The sequence below is a fragment of the Ranitomeya variabilis genome, chromosome 3 (assembly GCF_051348905.1).
Source record: "Ranitomeya variabilis isolate aRanVar5 chromosome 3, aRanVar5.hap1, whole genome shotgun sequence".
NCBI classification, from domain to species: Eukaryota; Metazoa; Chordata; class Amphibia; order Anura; family Dendrobatidae; genus Ranitomeya; species Ranitomeya variabilis.
Genome location: NC_135234.1, coordinates 244,708,395 through 244,730,454, shown reverse-complemented (window position 1 = coordinate 244,730,454; position 22,060 = coordinate 244,708,395). Strand labels below are relative to the sequence as shown.

Genomic DNA, 22,060 nt, shown 5'->3' with positions numbered 1-22,060 from the left:
GAGGCGGGGCACCTTGCCAACCAAATTTCCCAGGCAGGTGATTACTTGGTACATGCATCCGTGGATGCTGCCGGTTGTGCTGCTCAGTCAGCAGCCAATGACATCACTATCAGAAGGACATTATGGCTCAGAGAGTGGAAGACGGACTCTGCATCAAAAAAGTCTCTCACCTCCCTTCCTTATCAATGCAGTCGCTTATTTGGAGAAAAGCTGGATCAGCTTATTTCCGATGCTACGGGAGGGAAAAGTAAATTTCTTCCCCAACAGAGACTTAGGCGTCCCTTTCGGAGACGGCAACAAATCTGTTTCCGTTCTTTTAGCTCCACTCAAGGCTGGGCCACTACCACTACTTCGTCCAGTTCAGGGCGTTCTCCACGAAGGGAAGTCCCGACCCAAGGCCCTGAAACAAGCAGTCGAGACCTAAAGGTCCTAGGTCTGAGGTTTTCTTCACGCTGACTACCAGCGCTATCCGGTCGACACTGGCAGGGTAGGCGGCCGCCTACTTCTTTCGTCAGGTCTGGCTTTCCGTCGTCTCTGACGAGTGGGTCAGATATCTGGTGTCATCTGGATACAAGATCGACTTTGCTACGCACCCCCCTTCACGTTTCACTCCCTCCCATCCTCCCTCTTCAGAGGCAAGGGCAAACGCTTTCTCCCAGGCCAAAGACGCATTGGTGTCATTGTCCCCGTCCCAGAAAGCGAAAGGTTTCAGGGTTTCTATTCAAACCACTTCGTCTTCCCAAAGAAGGACGGAAAGGTAAGACCCATACTAGACCTCAAGCAAGTTTGTCAAGGTCTGTCATTTCCGCATGGAATCTCTGCGCTTAGTTATCATTTCCCTGGAAGAGGGAGAATTCTTGGCCTCAATCGACATCCAAGACGCTTATATATTCCGATATTTTTTTCCCCCTCTCCAGAGATTCCTGTGCTTCGCCGTTCACGACTTGCATTTTCAATTCATGGCCCTGCCCTTTGGCCTTGCTACGGCCCCCAGAGTGTTCACAAAGGTCATGGTGGCTGTCATGTCCATCCTGCACTCTCAGGACGTGATCGTTCTGCCCTATCTGGACGACTTGTTGATGCGGAGTCCGTTTGCATTACTTGTGATACCCTTTCTCGCCTCGGCTGGCTGATAAACTTAAGCAAATCCTCTCCTGTCCCAACCCAACAGATTTCCTTTCTAGGAATGTCCCTGGACTCGTCTCGGGGGTTGGTAATTCTCCCTCTAGACAAGGTCTTAGCCCTTCAACAAGGAGCCCAAGTGCTTCGTCAGTCTTCCCCTTACTCCCATCCGGTTTGCAATGAGGGTACTAGGAAAGATGGTGGCTGCAGTGGAAGCGAGCCCTTTTGCCCAACTGCACCTTCATCCCCTGCAACATGCCCTTCTGGCAGTTTGGGACAGAAACCCATTCTCTCTCGACCGCAGGTGCCACTTGTCCCTGCAGGTCAGGCAGGCTCTCAGGTGGTGGACGTTGAACTCTTCCCTCAATCAGGGGAAGTCTTTCCTACCTATTCAATGGCTGGTGGTGACTACCGATGCCAGTTTTTTGGGCTGAGGAACAGTCTTCCGCCACCACACTGCTCAGGGCCGCTGGTCAATTCAGGAATCGAAGCTACCGATCAATGTTCTTGAGATCTGTGCTATTCCGCTGAGCCTGCAACAGTTCCATCATCTTCTAGCGGGTCACCCCATCCGTATTCATTCAGACAATGCCACGCTGTGGCATACATCAATCATGAAGGGGGTACCCGCAGCAGGGCAGCCATGTCCGAGGTAACTCACATCCTTTGATGGGCAGAGAACAACCACTCGGTGATCTCAGCGGTGCACATTTCAAGAAGTGAAAAACTGGACAGCGGACTTCCTCAGCCGTCAGGAGCTTCATCTGGAAGTCTTCAACCAGATCTGTCTTTGCTGGGGGTTCCCAGATGTGGCTCTCATGGCGTCCAGACTGAATGCCAAGGTTCCCCAGTTTATAGCGAAGGTCTCAAGATCCGAAAGCTATCGGTGTCAACAATCTGGTTCTTTCGTGGCGCCAATTCTGCCTTCTGTACATTTTTTTCCCCCTTTACCGTTGATCTTCCTGATTACTCTGGGGAGTAAGGCGGAAGGAGTCCCAGTGATCCTGGTCGCTCCCGATTCGCCGTGCGTCGTTCGCAGAGTTGGTACGCCTCTTCGCTGACATAACCTTGAGGCTGCCGGTGCGGCCAGATCTGCTCTCCCAGATCCTGATCTACCACCAGAACTAAGGGGCCCTGTGTTTAACAGTGTGACCGTTTGAATCCTGGGTCTTGACCCAGGCTGGGTTTTCTTAACAGGTCATTTCCACTATGGTTAGTGCCCGTAAACCCACATCGGTCCGTATCTATCACCGTACCTGGAAGACATTTTTTGCTTGGTGCAAGGATCGCGGTTTTCCCCTCTTGTCTTCTCAGTTCCCACCATTTTAGAGTATCTACAGGCCGGTCTGGACTCCGTCTGGCACTCAGCTCTCTCAAGGGCCAAATCTCCACTCTGTCTTATTTAAGAGATGTATCGCGTCAAAACTTCAAGTTAAGACCTTTCTTCAGGGGGTGTCACACGTGTCTCCTCCCTATCGCATGCCTTTAGAGCCTTGGGACCTCAACTTGGTGCTAAGTGCCCTTCAGGAACCTCCCTTTGAACCGCTTCAGGACATTTCGTTGGTTTTTCTGTCCTGGAAGGTTGCCTTCCTTGTGGTCATCACATCGATCAGAAGAGTTTTGGAATTAGCCGCCTTATCCTGCAGGGTGCCTTTCCTTAATTTCCTTCAGTACAAGGGTTTTCCTCAGGCCATTGCCGTCCTTTTTGCCAAAGGTCATTTCGTCCTTCCATATTAACAAGGACATTGTTTTTCCTTCCTTTTGTCCGGCCCCTATTCACAGGTTTGAAAGAGCTCTCCACACTCTGGACCTGGTCAGAGCTCTACGAAGGTACGTCTCAAGACGGCGTCCTTCAGAAGAACAGATGCTCTGTTCGATCTCCCGGAAGGTCACAGGAAGGGTCTTGCCGCTTCTAAGGCCACAATAGCCAGGTGGATTCGTTCCACCATCCAGGAGTCATATCGAGTCAGAAGTCAGCCCATCCCAGTGGGGATCAGAGCACACTCCACTCGGGCGGTGGGGGTTTCTTGGGCCATTCGGCATCAGGCGACGTTGGAGCAGGTCTGTAAAGCTACGCCTTGGCCCAGTTCACATACCTTCACAAAGCACTATAATATTCACTCTCAGGCTTCAGCGGGTGCGAGTCTGGGCAGAAGAGCTCTGCAGGCAGCGGTGGCGCACATTTAGGCAGTTGTTGCATGAAGCCTAATACTTTGTGTTGTTTTCCCACCCAGGGACTTTTTTGGGAATCCCATGGTCTGTGCCCCCCAATGAGGCAAAGGAGAAACAGGGATTTTTGTGTACTCACCGTAAAATCCTTTTCTCCGAGCCACTCATTGGGGGACACAGCACCCTTCCTGTTAGCGTAATGGCTTATATGGCTTTTGCCTGTCCTTTTAAGGTGACATGTTGTACTCTTCTATGTTGTTACTGTTTGTTCCTACTGCTTTTGCACCAAACTGGTTCTCTGGGAGCCAGCACAAGGGTGTATACTGCAGAGGAGGAGCTAACATTTTTTTTGTCTTAACTTAGTGTCAGCCTCCTAGTGGCAAGCAGCATACACCCATTGTCTGTGTCCCTAATGAGTGGCTCGGAGAAAAGGATTTTACAGTGAGTACACAAAAATCCCTGCTTTTAGATTCTAGTAGCAGCAGCCTACCATGCTCAGCGCTTCCAAGCTCTTTTCTATTGAGCTTGTAGTCACTGCCCTGAAGCTGGCCGGATTGCAAGAAGTGCACTGTTGACTCCCGATCCGGTCAGTTTTAGCGCAGTTGCTGTCCTCCAATTCTGCAGAGGTAAAGTTCCCTATGTTTGTAGCATGTGAGAATGCACAGTTAGGCCAGGGGACAGCTGTCAATCAAGCAGGAGAGCAACATCCGGAAACCTGGAAGAACAGCTCTTTAATACTATTTCATCCTTTCACTTTTTTTTTTAGTTGCTTTTATTCAAGATACTGGAAGTAATAAGACCCCAATAATTGGTAGAAAAGAATGAATATTCTATTACAAAGTCATAAACCGCTAGACAACTGTGTTTTTATTCTTAGGATGAAATTTCAAAGTTGACCATGAGGCCTCTTGTCTGATAACAGGCACTTCCCCCTACTCCTGTCATGCAGCTTTGTGCCTTGAAGATCACTTCCAATAAATAAGCTACTAAGGTAAGATATTGGTATCATCTGATCTTTTGGTTTGGTAGCAGGCAGTCTACAATATGGTAGGGTCAGCAGTCACTTGCTTAAAGGGAACCTGTCACCCCCAAAATCGAAGGTGAGCTAAGCCCACCAGCATCAGGGACTTATCTATAGCATTCTGGAATGCTGTAGATAAGCTCCCGATGTATCCTGAAAGATGAGAAAAAGAGGTTAGATTATACTCGCCCAGGGGCGGTCCCGCTGCGGTCCGGGTCCGATGGGTGTCGCGGTCCGGTCCGGGGCCTCCCATCTTCTTACGATGTCCTCTTCTTGCATTCACGCTGCAGCTCCGGCGCTGGTGTACTTTGTCTGCCCTGCCTCTCTGACCTTTCTCGGCGCCTGCGCACTGCAATACTTTGTTCTGCCCTCAACAGGGCAGACAAAGTACGCCTGCGCCAGAGCCGCAGCGTGAATGCAAGAAGAGGATGTCATCGTAAGAAGATGGGAGGCCCCGGACCGCGACACCCATCGGACCCGGACCGCCCCTGTGTGAGTTTAATCTAACCTCTTTTTCTCATCTTTCAGGATACATCGAGGGCTTATCTACACCGGCGGGCTTAGCTCACCTTCGATTTTGGGAGTGACAGGTTCCCTTTAACCCCTTCCCGACATCTGACGTTATAGTACGTCAGATGTCGGGTCCCCTGCTTTGATGTGCGCTCCGGCGGTGAGCGCACATCAAAGTCGCGACATGTCAGCTGTTTTTTACAGCTGACATGTGCGCGCAATAGCGGCGGGTGAAATCGCGATCACCCGCCGCTATTAACTAGTTAAATGCCGCTGTCAAACGCAGACAGCGGCATTTAACTACCGCATCCGGCCGTGCAGCCGGATATGAGCGCATCGCCGACCCCCGTCACATGATCGGGGGTCGGCGATGCTTGTACATTGTAACCATAGAGGTCCTGGAGACCTCTATGGTTACTGATCGCCGGTGGCTGTGAGCGCCACCCTGTAGTCGGCGCTCACAGCACACCGGCATTTCTGCTGTGTAGCAGCGATCTTATGATCGCTGCTGCATAGCAGAGCCGATCGCGTTGTGCCTGCTTCTAGCCTCCCATGGAGGCTATAGAAGCATGGCAAAAGTAAAAAAAAAAAATGTGAAAAAAATAAAAAAAATATAAAAGTTTAAATCACCCCCCTTTCGCCCCAATCAAAATAAATCAATAAAAAAAACCCCCAACCTACACATATTTGGTATCGCCGCGTTCAGAATCGCCCGATCTATCAATAAAAAAAAAGCATTAACCTGATCGCTAAACGGCGTAATGAGAAAAAAAATCGAAACGCCAGATTTACGTTTTTTTGGTCGCCACGACATTGCATTAAAATGCAATAATGGGCGATCAAAAGAACGTATCTGCACCAAAATGCTATCATTAAAAATGCCAGCTCGGCACGCAAAAAATAAGCCCTCACCTGACCCCAGATCACGAAAAATGGAGACGCTACGAGTATCGGAAAATGGCGCAATTTTGTTTTGTTTTGTTTTTTGCCATGTTTGGAATTTTTTTTCACCACTTAGGTGAAAAATAACCTAGTCATGTTAGGTGTCTATGAACTCGTACTGACCTGGAGAATCATAATGGCAGGTCAGTTTTAGCATTTAGTGAACCTAGCAAAATAGGCAAGCAAAAAACAAGTGTGGGATTGCACTTTTTTTGCAATTTCACTGCACTTGGAATTTTTTTCCCGTTTTCTACACGACATGGTAAAACCAATGATGTCGTTCAAAAGTACAACTCGTCCCGCAAAAAATAAGCCCTCACATGGCCAAATTGACGGAAAAATAAAAAAGTTATGGCTCTGGGAAGGAGGGGAGCGAAAAACAAAAACGGAAAAAGCTCCGGGGGTGAAGGGGTTAAAGGGTTTCTCCAATAATGTAATCCTGTAATATAATTTAAACTTCAGCTTATCCTAGTCACATGTTAGGACAGCCTGAAGGTATGCAGTTCTTGAGACACTAGAGCCATCTCATCGAACTTCAGAGAACTGAAGGCGGTGGAAGAGGCCTTAAAAGCCACATTGGTTCTTGTCCAGGGTCACCATATCAAAATATACTCCGACAACATGACCACTGTAGCGTACCTCCGTCATCAGGGAGGCACGAAATTCGAAAAATTAAAGTCTCTGGCTGCAAGAATGTTTTCCTGGGTGGAAAAACACCTCTTATCTATCACAGCGGTCCATCTAAAGGGGTCTGCCAATACCCAAGCAGACTTTCTCAGCAGAAGGAATGTGCATCCGGGAGAATGGTGCCTGGATCAGAAAGTCTTTCTCTCCCTAGTCTCTCGATGGAGAATCCCGGATGTAGACTTATTCGCCAACAGCCAGAATACTAAACTACATGTGTATTTTTCCCTGAACAAGACAGACAGAGCTCTGGGCATGGATGCTTTCTCACATCCCTGAGAGTTTAGCCTCACCTATGCCTTCCCTCCAATCCCGATTCTGTCAAGAACGCTACAGAAGATCCGATCCGAGCGGGTCACTGCAATTCTGATCGCCCCCATGTGGCCGGGAAGGAGTTGGTACAGCACACTGTTGGACATGGCCCAGGAGGATCCACTACTACTACCTCAGAAGAGCGACCTGCTTCATCAGGGTCCTTTATTACATCCAAACCTACACAGGTTGAACCTTGCGGCATGACTACTGAAGCCGAAATACTAAGAGCAAAAGGTCTTTTCCTATGAAGTAATCCAGACTCTTCAAAGAAGTAGAAAACCTGTAATAAATGCCATTTATGGCAAAGTATGGAAGAAATTCTCTTCTTGGTGTTCTCCGGACACTCCTGACCCATTCCATCCGGATGTTGCCCAGATCTTAAACTTCCTCCGGAAAGGTCTAGAGTTAGGGCTTAGGCCTAGTACCTTTAAAGGTTCAGGTCTCAGCTCTTAGTTCATTCTTTGACCAAGACTTAGCCAACCATCGTTGGATAAGACACTTCATGACTTCAGCCAGTAGAATCCGTCCGAGAGTTCGTAATTGTATTCCCCCTGGGACCTAAATCTGGTACTAAATAGTCTAACGAAAGATCCGTTTGAACCTTTGTCAGAAACTTGTTTAAAGGTTCTCACCCTCAAAACTGTCTTTCTAGTGGCAATTACCTCCGCTAGACGGATAGGGGAACTACAAGACCTATCCATGCAAGAACCTTATTTAAGGGTAACAACTGATAGTATAATCCTCCGACTAGACCCTACGTTTTCACCTAAAGTTACATCAGGTTTTCATAGAGGTCAGGACATAGTCCTGCTCTCGTTCTGCCCCGATCCTTCCAACCAGAGAGAAGAGTCCTTCCACACTCTGGACGTCCGAAGGGCGGTTCTTTATTGCCTTCAACAGACTGAGAGTTGGAGAATTGACCGGAACTTATTTATCTAGCACTCAGGAAAGAACAAGGGTAAAAAGGCGGCAAAGAATACAATTGCCAGTTGGATCAAGCAAGCCTTATCTCTCGCCTATTCATCTCAGAACCTATCTCATCCTAAAGGCCCACTCTATGTGGTCAGTGTCGACATCATGGGCAGAGAGAGAAGACGCATCTACGGAGCAGATATGCAGAGCCGCCACCTGGTCTTCGGTCTATGCGTATACGTTCACCAGGCACTACAGGCTAGACATTGACAGGGATTTAACATTCGGCAGAAGAGTTCTGCAGGCTGTTATCCCCCCCTAAGAAATTATGTGTTGGTACTACTCCTGTACCGCTGTTGTGGAAGGTGACTGGAGAAAATAGAATTAATCTTACCGGTAATTCGGTTTCTAGGAACCTTTCACGACAGCATTAATTTCCCTCCCTATTGATAATGCTTATTGAATGGTTCCTGCACCTAAGTGGTAATTATACATGCTACTGTGTCCAGAAAAAACACTGGAGGTGGCAGGAAGGGGAGGGTATTTAACCTCTTTGTGTTTCCTGTCCCCCATTAGGGCGGGGAGACATCCTCCTGTACCGCTGTCGTGGAAGGTTCCTAGAAACCGAATTACTGGTGAGACTAGTTCTATTTTTTGGAGTGAACTATAGGATTATAGTGGGGCGGTTCGCTCCCTCCAGGCCGGGTCCATGGCCACAGATTACATTTAAAAAACACTGCAAGAAAGGGTTGGGTGTGTGCCAGTCTTGATTTGCAAACTGCAGAGCACGTGACTCTTCAAGGCTCAGCCTGTGTGAGGTAACACGGAGCCAAGCAAAGTCAAAAGGCCCGGCACCCCTCAGCGTGACATGGTGGTACAGTCGCCCACGGCAACCGGTCTCGGATACAGACTGTCTTGATTCCCAGCTGCAATCAGGAGGATACAATTTGTTTTCCGTTTGTGAGTACGTTGGACATTAAAGACACTTTTTTTTTTTTTTTAACTTTCCTGTTGTCACTGCCTGTCTGTCACACTGCACCCACCCTGCTGCACCACATATGGTTGGAGAATGCAGGCAGTGTGAACTGAAGCATACCCCAAAGCATGCTGCATGTCTGTGATTAAGCCTGCAACGCTATGGCTCAGGCCTGCTAACAAGATGGAGGAAATACTCTGGCAGTTGGCCCTCACCCAGCAGCATCAACAGGAGTGCATCTGCAGTTTCAGCAGCAGCTTGAGCTCCAGCAGCAGCATAATGAGCAGACAAATAACCTGTTGATGCAGCAGATTGCGGTTCTGCAAGAGACATCCTCACCAGTGAGCATGTTCCCTTCGGAGGCCCGGTACAAAGTCCGGTCAGTGCTGAGGAAGATGAGTCCTGAGGATGATTTGGAGGCGTTCCTCACCGTATTTGCGTGCACAGCATTGCGGGAGAGCTTTTCGATGTCCCAGTGGGCTGAAGTGGTGGCCCCCTTCCTGACGGGAGATGCCCAGAAGGCCTAGTTGGACCTCAGTCGGGATGATGCCCTGGACTATGAGAAGCTGAGAGGTGAGATCCTTGCCCGACTGTGGGTTAATACATACAGTGGGTACGGAAAGTATTCATACCCCTTTACATTTTTCACTCTTTCATTGTAGCCATTTGGTAAATTAAAAAAAGTTCTTTTTTTTTCTGATTAATGTACACTCTGCACCCTATCTTGACTGAAACCCCCCCCCAGAAAAGTAGTAATTTTTGCAAATGTATTAAAAAAGAAAAACTGAAATATCACATGGTCATAACCTTTGCTCAGTATTGAGTAGAAGCACCCTTTTGAGCTAGTACAGCCATGAGTTTTCTTGTGAATGATACAACAAGTTTTTCACACCTGGATTTGGGGATCCTCTGCCATTCTTCCTTGCAGATCCTCTCCAGTTCTGTCAGGTTGGATGGTGAACAGCCATTTTCAGGTCTCTCCAGAGATGCTCAATTGGGTTTAATTCAGAGCTCTGGCTGGACCAGTCAAGAATGGTCACAGAGTTGTTCTGAAGCCATTCCTTTGTTATTTTAGCTGTGTGCTTAGGGTCATTGTCTTGTTGGAAAGTGAACCTTAAGCCAAATCTGAGGTTCAGAGCACTCTGGAAGAGGTTTTCATCCAGGATATCTCTGTACTTGGCCGCATTCATGTTTCCTTCAATGACAACAAGTTGTCCTGTCCCTGCAGCTGAAAAACTCTGACCAAATACTGCTAGTGTGACGGCAGCCTAAGAAGACCTTCATCAGCGTGCCGAATGCTCAGCAAGAAAAGGAAGAGGGACACAGTAGCCAACAATGTGTACAATCCAAATTTAAATATGCCACAATCGCTAGTTCATTACACCGCCTGCGATCTATGGGTCTGTGAAAATCAATGTGTACTGTCCGTTTTTAACTTAGTACTAAACAATGATGAAAATCTGATCCAGATATTGATAAAAATTGGTCCATTTTTTCACATACAGTGGGTACGGAAAGTATTCAGACCCCTTATCATTTTTCACTCTATTTCATTGCAGCCATTTGGTGAATTGAAAAAAGTTCATTTTTTTCACATTAATGTAGACTCTGTACCCCATCTTGACTGAAAAAAAAAACAAATGTATAATTTTTTGAAAATTTATTAAAAAAGAACAGCTGAAATATCACATGGTCATAACCCTTTGATCAGTATTGAGTAGAAGCGCCCTTTTGAGCTAGTACAGCCATGAGTCTTCTTGGGAATGATGCATCAAGTTTTTCACATCTGGATTTGGGGATCCTCTGCCATTCTTCCTTGCAGATCCTCTCCAGTTCCGTCAGGTTGGATGGTGAATGTTGGTGGACAGCCATTTTCAGGTCTATCCAGAGATGCTCAATTGGGTATAGATCAGGGCTCTGGCTGGGCCAGTCAAGAATGGTCACAGAGTTGTTCTGAAGCCACTCCTTTGTTATTTTAGCTTTATGCTTAGGGTCACTGTCTTGTTGGAAGGTGAACCTTCGGCCAAGTCTGAGGTCCAGAGCACTCTGGAAGAGGTTTTCATCCAGGATATCTCTGTACTTGGTCACATTCATGTTTCCTTCAATGGCAACCAGTCGTCCTGTCCCTGCAGCTGAAAAACACACCCATAGCATGATGCTGCCACCACGTTTCACTGTTGGGATTGTATTGGGCAGGTGATGAGCAGTGCCTGGTTTTCTCCACACATACCGCTTAGAATTATCACCAAAAAAGTCTATCTTCGTCTCATCAGACTAGAGAATCTTTTTTCTCAGTCTGGAAGTCCTTCATGTGTTTTTTTAGCAATGTGAGCTTTCATATGTCTTGCTCTGAGGAGAGGCTTCCGTCGGGCCACTCTGCCATAAAGGCCCAACTGGTGGAGGGCTGAAGTGATAGTTGACTTTGTGGAACTCTCTCCCATCTCCCTACTGCATCTCTGGAGTTCAGCCACAGTCATCTTGGGGTTCTTTACTTACAATTGCTCAGTTTGGCTGGACGCCCAGATCTAGGAAGACTTCTGGTGGTCCCAAACTTCTTCCATTTAAGGATTATGGAGGCCACTGTGCTCTTAGGAACCTTGAGTACTGTAGAAATTCTTTTGTAACTTTGGCCCGATCTGTGCCTTGCCACAATTCTGTCTCTGAGCTCCTTGGCCAGTTCCTTTGACCTCCTGATTCTTATTTGGTCTGACATGCACTGTGAGCTGTGAAGTCTTATATTGACAGGTGTGTTCCTTTCCAAATCAAGTCCTATCAGTTTAATTAAACACAGCTGGACTCCAATGAAGGAGTAGAACCATCTCAAGGAGGATCACAAGGAAATGGACAGCATGTGACTTAAATATGAGTGTCTGAGCAAAGGGTCTGAATTCTTATGGCCATGTGATATTTCAGTTTTTCTTTTTTATTAAATTTGCAAAAATTTCTAAATTTCTATTTTCCGTTAAGATGGGGTGCAGAGTGTACATTAATGTGAAAAAAATGAACTTTTTTGAATTCACTAAATGGCTGCAATGAAAGAATGAAAAATTTTAAAGGGGTCTGAATACTTTCCGCACCCACTGTATGTTCGGGCTCATCGGGTGTGCCAATGGTCATTTGCGGAATCTCACCCCGCCAGATCTCGGGCATATGGCTTGCTGGTAAAAAAATGGCTTCAGCCTTAGACCGTAACCCCTTTCCAGATGGTAGCATGGTGGTCGACCGGCTGGTGAGGACTCTGCCAGCAGCCTTACAGCGTTGGGTGGGGCAAGGGGACCCGGGCACTCTGGACTAGGTGGTTGGACTGGTTGAGCAGTATACGGCCACTCAGGCCTTTATAGGGGACACTGCTCCACTTCGCTGTCACGTTGGGCACCGCCAGCCCAGGAGCCTGGGAAAGTCCACGACCATCTATTGGGGCTAATCATAACTGAGCCCTTTCTGAGGGGGTACCCCGAAGTGAGGGTGACAAAAGCCCAGTTTCCCCTAAACTGGTCCCGAAGTCCAGTCGTGCCGCCATTAGGTGTTGCCAAGGGCTTGGACATGTGGCTGCCAACTGCCCTCTGACTTCTGAACCTATGGACTGAGTCTCTATGTACGCCCTACCTGTCTGCACTGCAACTACAGCGAACCCCAACTGTGCCAGGTACTCATCAACGTGTACCAAACGGAGGCTCTCTTGGACTCGGGAGCTTAGAGACTCTGGCCCATGGGTCACTTGTTGCCGGGGACAACCCCAATGGACGGAATGTGGGGGTGGTGTGTATACATGGGGAAGTCTGAGCATACCTGACCGCAGAGGTTACTTTTTCCACACAAAACGTGTGAGAGTGGTGAAGACCCTTACATATGGGACTGTGTTGGGAAGAGACTTGCCCCTTTTCTGGTCCCTGTGGAAGACCAGGGTTAAACCTCCCAGGGTAAATGTTATTCCAGGTGCGGAACCCGAAGATCCCGAGTCAGGGATACCTTCCCTAGGGGTCGCCAACATAGAGTGTAACCCCAATAGGTTTTCCCTAGAGGTATTGGCAGGAGAGGTCAAAGAGACCCCCACCGATCCCAGAGCTGGAAGTGTCCCCTGGTACGTTCAGGACAGCTCAGCTCCAGGATCCCACTCTGGCCCGGGTACGAGGTACTGGGTGATAGAAATAAGTGGAGTGGCTCAGCAACCAGGTGCCAAGGCAGTTTTCCCCCGCATTGCTATTCACCAGGATTTGTTATACAGGGTGGATAAAATCCGGGATGAAGTGGTGGAACAACTGGTATTGCCCCAATCCTATTGTCGGGCGCTGCTCGAAGTGGCTTTCACCCACATGCTGGGAGGGCACTTTGGGGCCAAAAAGTCAGAGGAGCGCAGACTGCAGAGTTTTTTTTTGGCCTGGGGTTTATGCTGAGGTCCAGAGGTACTGTGTCAAGTGTCCGGAGTGCCAACTAACCTCACGCACCACAAAATACCGGAGTCCATTGGTGCCTCTGCCCATTATAGAGGTACCTTTTTGAGCGGATTGCGATGGATCTGGTAGGGCCAATAGTAAAATCTGCCTGGGGCCGCCAACACATATTAGTGGTCTTGGTCTACACCACCCGTAGGCCATTTCGCTTCGGCGCGCCTCGACTAAGACCGGGAGTTGTTTGCCATGTTCTGTCGCCTTGGGCAACTGAAGGAGATCCTTACTGAGCAGGGGACTCCTTTCATGTCCAAGGTGATGAAGGAACTGTACAAGCTCCTCAAGATAAAGTAGATGCGCACATCGGTGTATCACCCTCAGACCAATGGATTAATTGAGCGCTTCAACAAAACCCTCAAGTCCATGCTCAAAAAGGTGGTCTCCAAGGACGGGAGGGGTTGGGGCAATAACAAGTCCCATCTGGTGTTCGCTATCTGCGAGCTCCCACAGGCTTCCATCGGTTTCTCTACTTTTGATCTATTATATGACAGGCATCCGCGGGGGTTGCTGGACGTAGCTAATGAGACATGGGAACAGGAGCCAACACCACATAGGAGGGTAATCGAGCACGTGGCAAGTATGCAGGACCGGATTGCGGCAGTCAGGCCCATAGTAAAGGTGCATCTGATGGATGCCCAGGGCGGGCCGCACATATAATAAAAGGGCCACGGTCAGGTCCTTGAAAGAAGGGGATCGGGTTTTAGTGCTAGTGCCTGTCCACTGCGGAGAGTAAATTTATGGCCAAGTGGCAAGGTCCATATGAGGTTCGGGAAAAAGTGGGGGAAGTGAACCAGCCCAGGAAGAGGAAACCCGAACAGCTATATAATGTGAACCTACTAAAAGCATGGAAGGATCGGGAAAGTTTGGTCGTGGAGGTGACCCTGTTCATATCAACAGGGAACCCTCTGTCACCAGCTAAGGACGAGGCCGAGAGAGAGGTAAAAATAGGAGACTCTCGAAACAGCAGCGTCGAGAGGTTTGGAAGTGTGATGCAGTGACCCATGCTGCAGCTAGGGGGCGCGGTGTGGGCTCCTCAGGATACGCTTGGAGGCGTAACTGGTTTTTGTTAGAGAAGTGGTTAATCTCCATTCCAAATAAAATAGAAATTAATAGTATTATGCAAGATGTCCCTGTGTTCCAGTTATCATCTGTCTACTTGTGGACAATCGCCCAGACATTCCACATAGCCGGTGGTCATCTTTTCCCAGAATTTGTCAAGGACATGTATCCGGCATGATTGTAAATGGCCGGTATGTGTCGCAGAGGGAGTCTGTGCTGTAAGCCAGTATTGTTGTTCTGGGACTTGTAGTTCCATAAAAGTTGTGTTTGTGTAGCTTTAAAGGGAGGCTTACAGGGTTAGTCAGAGAGCTGGCTGGATCTGACTAACCACACACCTCCCATCTATGGGAGTGGTTACAGGTACATAATGTGACCATGGTGTGGTCACATGGTAGAGACTGTATGGACCTCAATGGTCTATGTGTAAGTTCCTGGATGGCCGGTGTGTTTAGAGATCCTGGGAGTAGGATTGGATCCCTGAAGAGCACATGGTAAGGCCATGGATCTGAAGGCCTGTGTTGGAAGATCCTGGGAGTAGGACTTCCTGAATAGCACAACCTGTGTTGGAAGATGCTGGGAGTATGACTTACTGAATAGCACATAGAGAGGTCGTATGTGCAGAGTCTGTGAAGGCACTGCGTTGGGGAAGCTACCGTTTCGTCTGCGGGTCTGGACTGTTGAGTGCCCTGGTCACAAGGACGGTGATCCCAGTAAGACAGTTTCCCCAGGAGAGATGACTGACAGGAGGTCAACGTGTGGAGCAGCAGCACCAGGAAGGTAACCCAGAGTTGGGGAACTGTGTGTACTGACGAGGGTCAGTTAATGAACTGTACGGTCACCCATGGTAACTTGATGGAGTAAGGTTCAGCATTAATGATGAGCGAATATACTCGTTACTCGAGATTTCCCTAGCACGCTCGGGTGTCCTCCGAGTATTTTTTTTAGTGTTCAGAGATTTAGTTTTCCTTGCCGCAGCTGAATGATTTACATCTTTTAGCCAGCTTGATTACATGTGGGGATTCCCTAGCAACCAGGCAACCCCCACATGTACTTATGCTGGCTAACAGATGTAAATCATTCAGCTGCGGCGAGGAAAACAATCTCCGAGCACTAAAAAAATACTCGGAGGACACCCGAGCGTGCTCGGGAAATCTCGAGTAACGAGTATATTCGCTCATCACTATTCAGTATGTTTAGTGATCGCAACTTAATGTCATGTTCCGATACAGTGTGTAATGGACTGTTCGTGGTACGGTTTATGACTGTATAATAAACTGCATAGACTGTTTAAGTGTTCCTGTGTGCCTTAAATCTCGCAGCCAAGTGAGTGTCCCCCAATACATTCAGTAAGCGCTATCTTACATACGTTAGTACAAGAGAATGCAGATGTATTTTCGGAACTACCCGGTCATACCTCTGTCATCCAGCATGACATTGTCACCGAGCCTCACATAGGGGTGCGAATAAAACCATACCGAGGCCCGGAGAGAAGCCATTGCGAGTGAGGTAAGACAAATACTCCAGCTGGGAGTAATTGAGGAATCACGGACGGATTGGGCTAATCCCGAAGTCCGACCGATCATTACGGTTCTGTAATGACTTCTGTAAATTAAATGAGGTTTCGAAGTTCAACCTTTATCTAACTGATCAAGCGACTGGGTCAGGCTCAGTACTTTACCACGCTCGATCTGACCAAGGGTTATTGGCAGGTGCCTCTTACGGAGATGGCAAATGAAATGACCACCAGAGGTTCTGTAAAACTGTGTCATCTTGCCCTTTGGACTACATGGGGCCCCAGCCATGTTCCAGAGGTTGATGGACATAGTGCTAGAACCCCATCGGATGTATGCGCCAGTGTACTTGGATGGTGACATCATCATCTTTAGTACTGACTGGCACTTGTCCCGGGTACAAGCGGTTGTGAATTTGCTCAGGGCCACAGGCTTGACGGCGAATCTCAAGAAATGTGCGATAGGGCTCGAGGAAGCCCAGTACTTAAAATACATGATTGGCTGTGGAGTTATCAAACCCCAAATAAATAAAATTGGGGCAATTCAGAGCTGGCGCTGACCTGTAACTAGCGAACAGGTGATAGTGTTTCTCGGAATCGTCTGGATTTACCAGAGGTTTATACCTTATTTTTCGGCGAGAACAACACCCCTGTAACAACCCTGTCGGCATCACTACATGGCCTTCCATCCCCCACCTGCCTGATACATCACTCACTCACCCCGGGCCATGCTGTGAGTTCTGTCTGCTGCCGGCTCCATACCATGTGCCTCATGGCTGCTCACTGTGTACACTTCCTGGCTGTGTGCATAGGGGGGGCGGCGCTGGCAAATCCAGATTCTTATTGAGACTGTATGCACGTCCCCGGCCAATTGCTTCGAGGCCTCTGATACTTAAGCCGTCCTCACCCATTAGAGGACGCCTGAGCAAACTATTTACCTCAGTTAGTATTTGCTACTGAGCTGCCAGGTCGTTTCCTGTCTCTGAGGGCTGCAATACGCAGGCCTTTATCCGTGTTCTGTTTGTATATCCATGTCCGTTCCTGTCTGAACTCTGGTCTATGTCCGTTCCTGTTCCTTTGTCTGTTGTCATTCCCACTCTGCTGTGTGTACCTCTGCCTTATCTCTCTGCTCTGTTTGCCACTACCAGTGGCTCTGCACTTCTCTGCTCTGCTCGCCATTACTTGTGGCTTTGCACCTCTCTGCTCTGTTCGCCACTACCCATGGCTCTGTGATTCTCTGCTTTGCTTGCCACAACCTGTGGCTCTGTGCTTCTCTGCTTTGCTCGCCACAACCTGTGGCTCTGTGCTTCTCTGCTTTGCTTGCCACAACCTGTGGCTCTCCGCCTTCAGGCTCTTGACTTTGCCTCCTGCGGTTTTGGCTCTTTTCTTTGCCTCCAGCGGTTCTGCTCTTGGCTCCGCCTCCAACGTCTCCGCTCTCTTGGCTCCGCTTCCAGCGTCTCCGCTCTTGGCTCCGCCTCCAGCGTCTCTGCCTCCAGCGTCTCTGCCTCCAGCGTCTCTGCCTCCAGCGTCTCTGCCTCCAGCGTCTCTGCTCTTGGCTCTGTCTTCTCCTTCTCTGCTCTTAGCTGCGTTCCTGTTATTGGCTCTGCCTCCTGCTCTTGGCTCTGCCTCCTGCGTTTCTGTTCTTGGTTCTGCCTCCTGCTCTTGGCTCTGCCTCCTGCGTTTCTGTTCTTGGCTCTGCCTCTTGCTCTTGGCTCTGCCTCCTGCGCTTCTGTTCTTGGCTCCGCCTTCTGCTTTTGGCTCCGCCCCTGCGTTCCTGCTCTTGGCTCCGCCTCCTGCTCTTGGCTCTGCTTTGCATCCGCTTTTGCGGTCTTGCTCTATCTCCGCTCTGCAACTTGCCACACAGGTCTCTACCTGTTTCTTTATATTCACCAGTCTGAACATGTCCCTACCTGTTCACGTATACCCTTCAGTCTGAACAGGTTCTTACCTGTTTCCATACACCTGCCTGTATACCAGTTCCTACCAGAGTATCAGCCCTGTCCGTCTGACCTGCCAGAGTGCCAGCCGTGCCCGCCTGTCTGCCAGAGTGCCAGCCATGCCCGCCTGCCTGTGTCTCCGTCAAGTCCGTCTGCCCGTCAGGGCCTCTGCCGTACCCATCCACCAGCCAGTGTCACAGCCATGCCTGCCTGTGTCCTGTTCCCCGGTGGGATCAGCATCCACAGCCAGACACCACCCTGGAGTGTTACCTGGTAGCTACCTGCCGCACAAGTCTGACCACACCATTAGAGGCTCCAGCGAACACCAAGGAAGCTACTTAGTTACGCCCCTTCCAGGGTAGTCAGGTCAGTGGTCCTGTAGGTCCAAACCCCCGGACGCCCGCGCCAACCAGTCTGTTACAACCCCTAACCGATCTCCTCAAGGGGAAGAAGTCAGTCATGGCTTAGTGGACCCCCAGGCAGTGAAAGTGTACCAATCCATGAAGGTGGCGCTGTGCTGACAGCCCGTCCTCATTAGTCCCAACTTCCAGAAACGCATCATCGTGATTCGTGCAGACGGATGCCTCTAACGTGGGCCTAGGAGCGGTCCTGTCACAGGAGGTGAACGGAGAGGAACATCCAGTCATCTACCTAAGTAGGAAAGTCACCTCGGCTGGGAAAAATTATAGTGTAGTGGAGGAGTGCCTCGCCATTAAGTGGGCTGGCTTGAAGTCCCTACACTATTTACTCTGTCGACCTTTTTGCTTGGTGACAGATCATTCACCCTTGGTATGGATGAGAAATGCCAAGGAGAGGAATGCTCAGGTCACCAGATGGTTTCTCTGCAGAATTTTAATTTCACCGTGGAATATCGGGCGGGGAAGTCTCAGGGAAATGCGGATGCCCTTCTCATGGGCCCCCTGTTTGGTGACAAATGTTCATCCCCACAAGTTTGACAGGTATTATATGCGAGGGTCCCTATGTGTCCCCCGGGATGCGCATAGAAGCGTATTAAGGCCTCTGGAGTGCATTTCAGTCACAGATATAGCTGTGGTTTCAATGCAGAATAAGTGTGGTCTTGAATAAGCTATTTGCCAAACGCAGATTTAAGAAAACCCGGCATGGGCTTTTATTTTTGGAGCAAACTACAGCATGGCAGTGGTGCAGTTAGCTCCCTCCAGACTGGGTCTTTCAATTGGCCTATGGCCGCAGATTCCATTTAAAAAAAAAAAAAAAAAAAACTACAGAAAAGGCTTGGGCGTGTAATTTTTGGTTTGCAAACTGCAGAGAAGGTGGCTCTGCAAGGCTCAGCCTGTGTGAAGTAACACGGAGCTAAGTGAAACCAAAAGGCCTGGCACCCCCTCAGTGTGACATTGTGGTGCAGTCGCCCACGGCAATCGGTCTCTGGTACGGACTGTCTTGAATCCCGGTTGCGGTCTGGAGGATACCATTTGTTTTCAGTTTGTAAGTACGTTGGATATTAAAGTCACTTTGTTTTGAACTTTCCTGTGGTCACTGCCTGTCTGTCACACTGCACCAACCCCGCTGCACCACATCCGGTATATACAGGAAAAAAGCCTGGAGAAGAACCTGAAAAGAATTCTGGTATGTGAGTCGCTTCGGATTTGACGTATGGACCAAGGACAAAATGTGACAACTTTTTTTTATATCACACCAACTGTGCAGCTGTTGCTAAAATGAAAACTTACAACGCCGGGCACTGCACTGTAAGAAAAATCAAGCCTGAATTGCCGCAAGGTATCCTTGGTAAAAGAAATGTTCATAGTACAACATTTTTGCCTTACTGCAGATACGACAGCTGTTTCTTACATTCCCCATAAAAAGCAAAACAAGTCATTCTGATGAGCACGATGCACCATGACAATGCAGTAAATAGTCGAGATGACAAATAGCCGCAGATGATATTAGATTATGATTCCATCAAAGGGGCATGTGATGCACTAGATTAGCTAATAGCTCCGTACACAAGCAAATGCAAAACCAATCAGTGGCCAATGGTTTTAATTTTATAACATACGATACATTTGTTATATGACATGAAATATACCCCCATTGGAAAGCCCATAAATGGCAAAAACAAAGACTTTCTGGGAGAATTAGGAAAGTCGCTTGTTATGCCATCTATTTTAGGAAGAAAAGTAAAACCCTGAAGTGAAGGAGCAACAGCCATAGTAACCTGTATCCTGCAGCATGCTCAACAACGCGAACCCACGGCCTCCACCAGCACTGGAAAAAGCCTTGAAAGTAAAAGATGCAGCATTTTTCCATGTTCCTGTGATAAAACAAATATTGCATGTTCTAGTCTTGGTAAATATTTATGTAAAGCACATGTGAGTTATTTCTGTGCAGAATGTAAGAATGCCTGAATATAGCAATAAGTGAACACGTACATCCATTTTCTAAAGAAAATACGTCAATCTGAAGTTTCTATTTTTATTCTTAATTTGTGTTTGACCAACCATGATCACAGTTAAATAATACAACTGGTATTCAAATAATACACACAGAGTAGCAAATGTCAAAATTAACACACACTTTAATAGTACAAGGGTATAGGCAATACGAACAGAAGGGTTAAATACACAACCCTTCCATACTTTGCTTGTCCCTTAATGCTGTGAGGTCATGTAATCTTATCAAAAAATGTTATGATCCATGTGGGCCTGGAAATGTTTTTGTGTTTTCATTTATTGTCTCCTGCTGTCTTAATTTAGTTGATTTGATTGCGAACGAGGTAAAATAGGGATAGATCTAAGAGCAAGCCTCAATAATCAGAACCTCCGACTCTCGTCTCCAAGACTTTTCACGTGCGGCGCCAATTTTTTGGAATGCACTACCAAGGATAATTCGATTAATCCTCATTTCTTCAGGCTGGCCTACCGCCTCAACACATTAATCTAACCATCCGTGTGTTGCCCATTCAAAATTTTTACCATAGTCAGGTTCCTTGCATCATGCTCTTGTACGCCTTATGCATTTAATAGCCCTCTGTGTCTGTACTTTTACATATTCTGGCTGATAACCGGTTCATGCAGCGTTACATGAACACCCAATTTCTTATATTATGGCTAGTCTGAACAACGAAAGCATTTGTTACCATCCACCTTTTGTGTCTCCTCTATTTCCTCATAGATTGTAAGCTTGCGAGCAGTGCGCTCATTCCTCTTAGTATCTGTTGATCTATGTGTTTATTGTTATGCTGTAATGTCTATTGTCTATACAAGTCCCCTCTAAAATGTAAAGTGCTGTGGAGTGTGTTGGCGCTATAGAAATAAAATTATTATTGTTGTTATTATTATTACACCAACATGAGAGGATACAGGCTGACAAGTATAGGCTCCATAGGGTGAAAGAGTGACAACACCACGCTCTGTTACCTATCCTAACAATCATCCGAGGTCTTAACACAAAAGGGGATAAGGTTAGCTCCTAACCAAGGCAAAGACAGGTCTGAGACCCAGACCCATGTCAGCCTTAGGCTGCTTTCACACATCAGTTTTTTGCCATCAGTCACAATCCATCGAATGTTGAAAAAAAAACAAAAAAAAAACGGATCCGTCACAGATTGTGAAAAACTGATGTGACAGATCTGACTAGCTGATCCAGCTAATTGGATCCTAAAAAAATCGGAGCATGCTCAGTTAAAAAAAAAACGTAATCCGTCGCCGGATTCCGTCATTTGATGGATCCGGCGCCATGGGGTTCCATTTTAGCAAAATTCGCTGGATTGTGACTAACGGCAAAAAACTGATGTGTGAAAGCAGCCTTTAAGAATGACAGTAAGCTAAACTGAGCGGGCTTGATGCTAGCAGGCGCGGTATTGTCTGCTGGAGAGGAGCCGATTTTCTTTTTAGATCTTTTGTTAGTGTCAGCAGATTAACCTATGGTTCCTGGGAAACTTCATTTTATCTCTATAGTCAGGCTTCCAGTATACCTGCCAGATTTGAGTTAAGAGCTATTGATGTGCAAATTGCCATATGTTCCTTTTAACCCCTTCACCACCTTGGGTTTTTGCATTTGAGTTTTCGGGGTTTTTTGCACTTCTTCTTCCCACAGTCATAACTTTTTTTTTTCAGTCAATATGGCCGTGTAAGGGCTTTGTGAGGGTTTTTTGTGGGAAGAGTTGTACTTTTGAGCAACACCATTGGTGTACTGGAAAATAGGGAAAAAATTAAGTGCGGTGAAATTGCGAAAAAAATGCAATTCCTCAATTTAATTTTTTTTTACCGTATTCACTAAATGCTAAGGGTATGTGTCCACGGGCCGAATTACATCCGGATTAGCTGTGGATTGAATGCTGCGTACAGTCGCAGCATTCAACCCGCATCGTCCAGATGTTACAGCATAGTGGAGGGGATTTTATGAAATCCCGTCTCCACTATGCGTGCGAACATGCATCCGGCGGCCCTGCGTTTACGGACATGTCTAAACATG

At 47.8% G+C, this 22,060-nt stretch overlaps 1 protein-coding gene across 1 annotated transcript in view; it reads left to right on the top strand.

Annotated features, from left to right (window-relative positions):
* KLHL12 (kelch like family member 12) overlaps positions 1–22,060 on the top strand; it is a 106,874-nt gene that overhangs the window by 3,856 nt on the left and 80,958 nt on the right. The window contains exon 2 of the mRNA XM_077295332.1: positions 4,169–4,282. The gene's annotated coding sequence lies outside the window, so the exon portion shown is untranslated. The remainder of the gene's footprint in view (positions 1–4,168; positions 4,283–22,060) is intronic.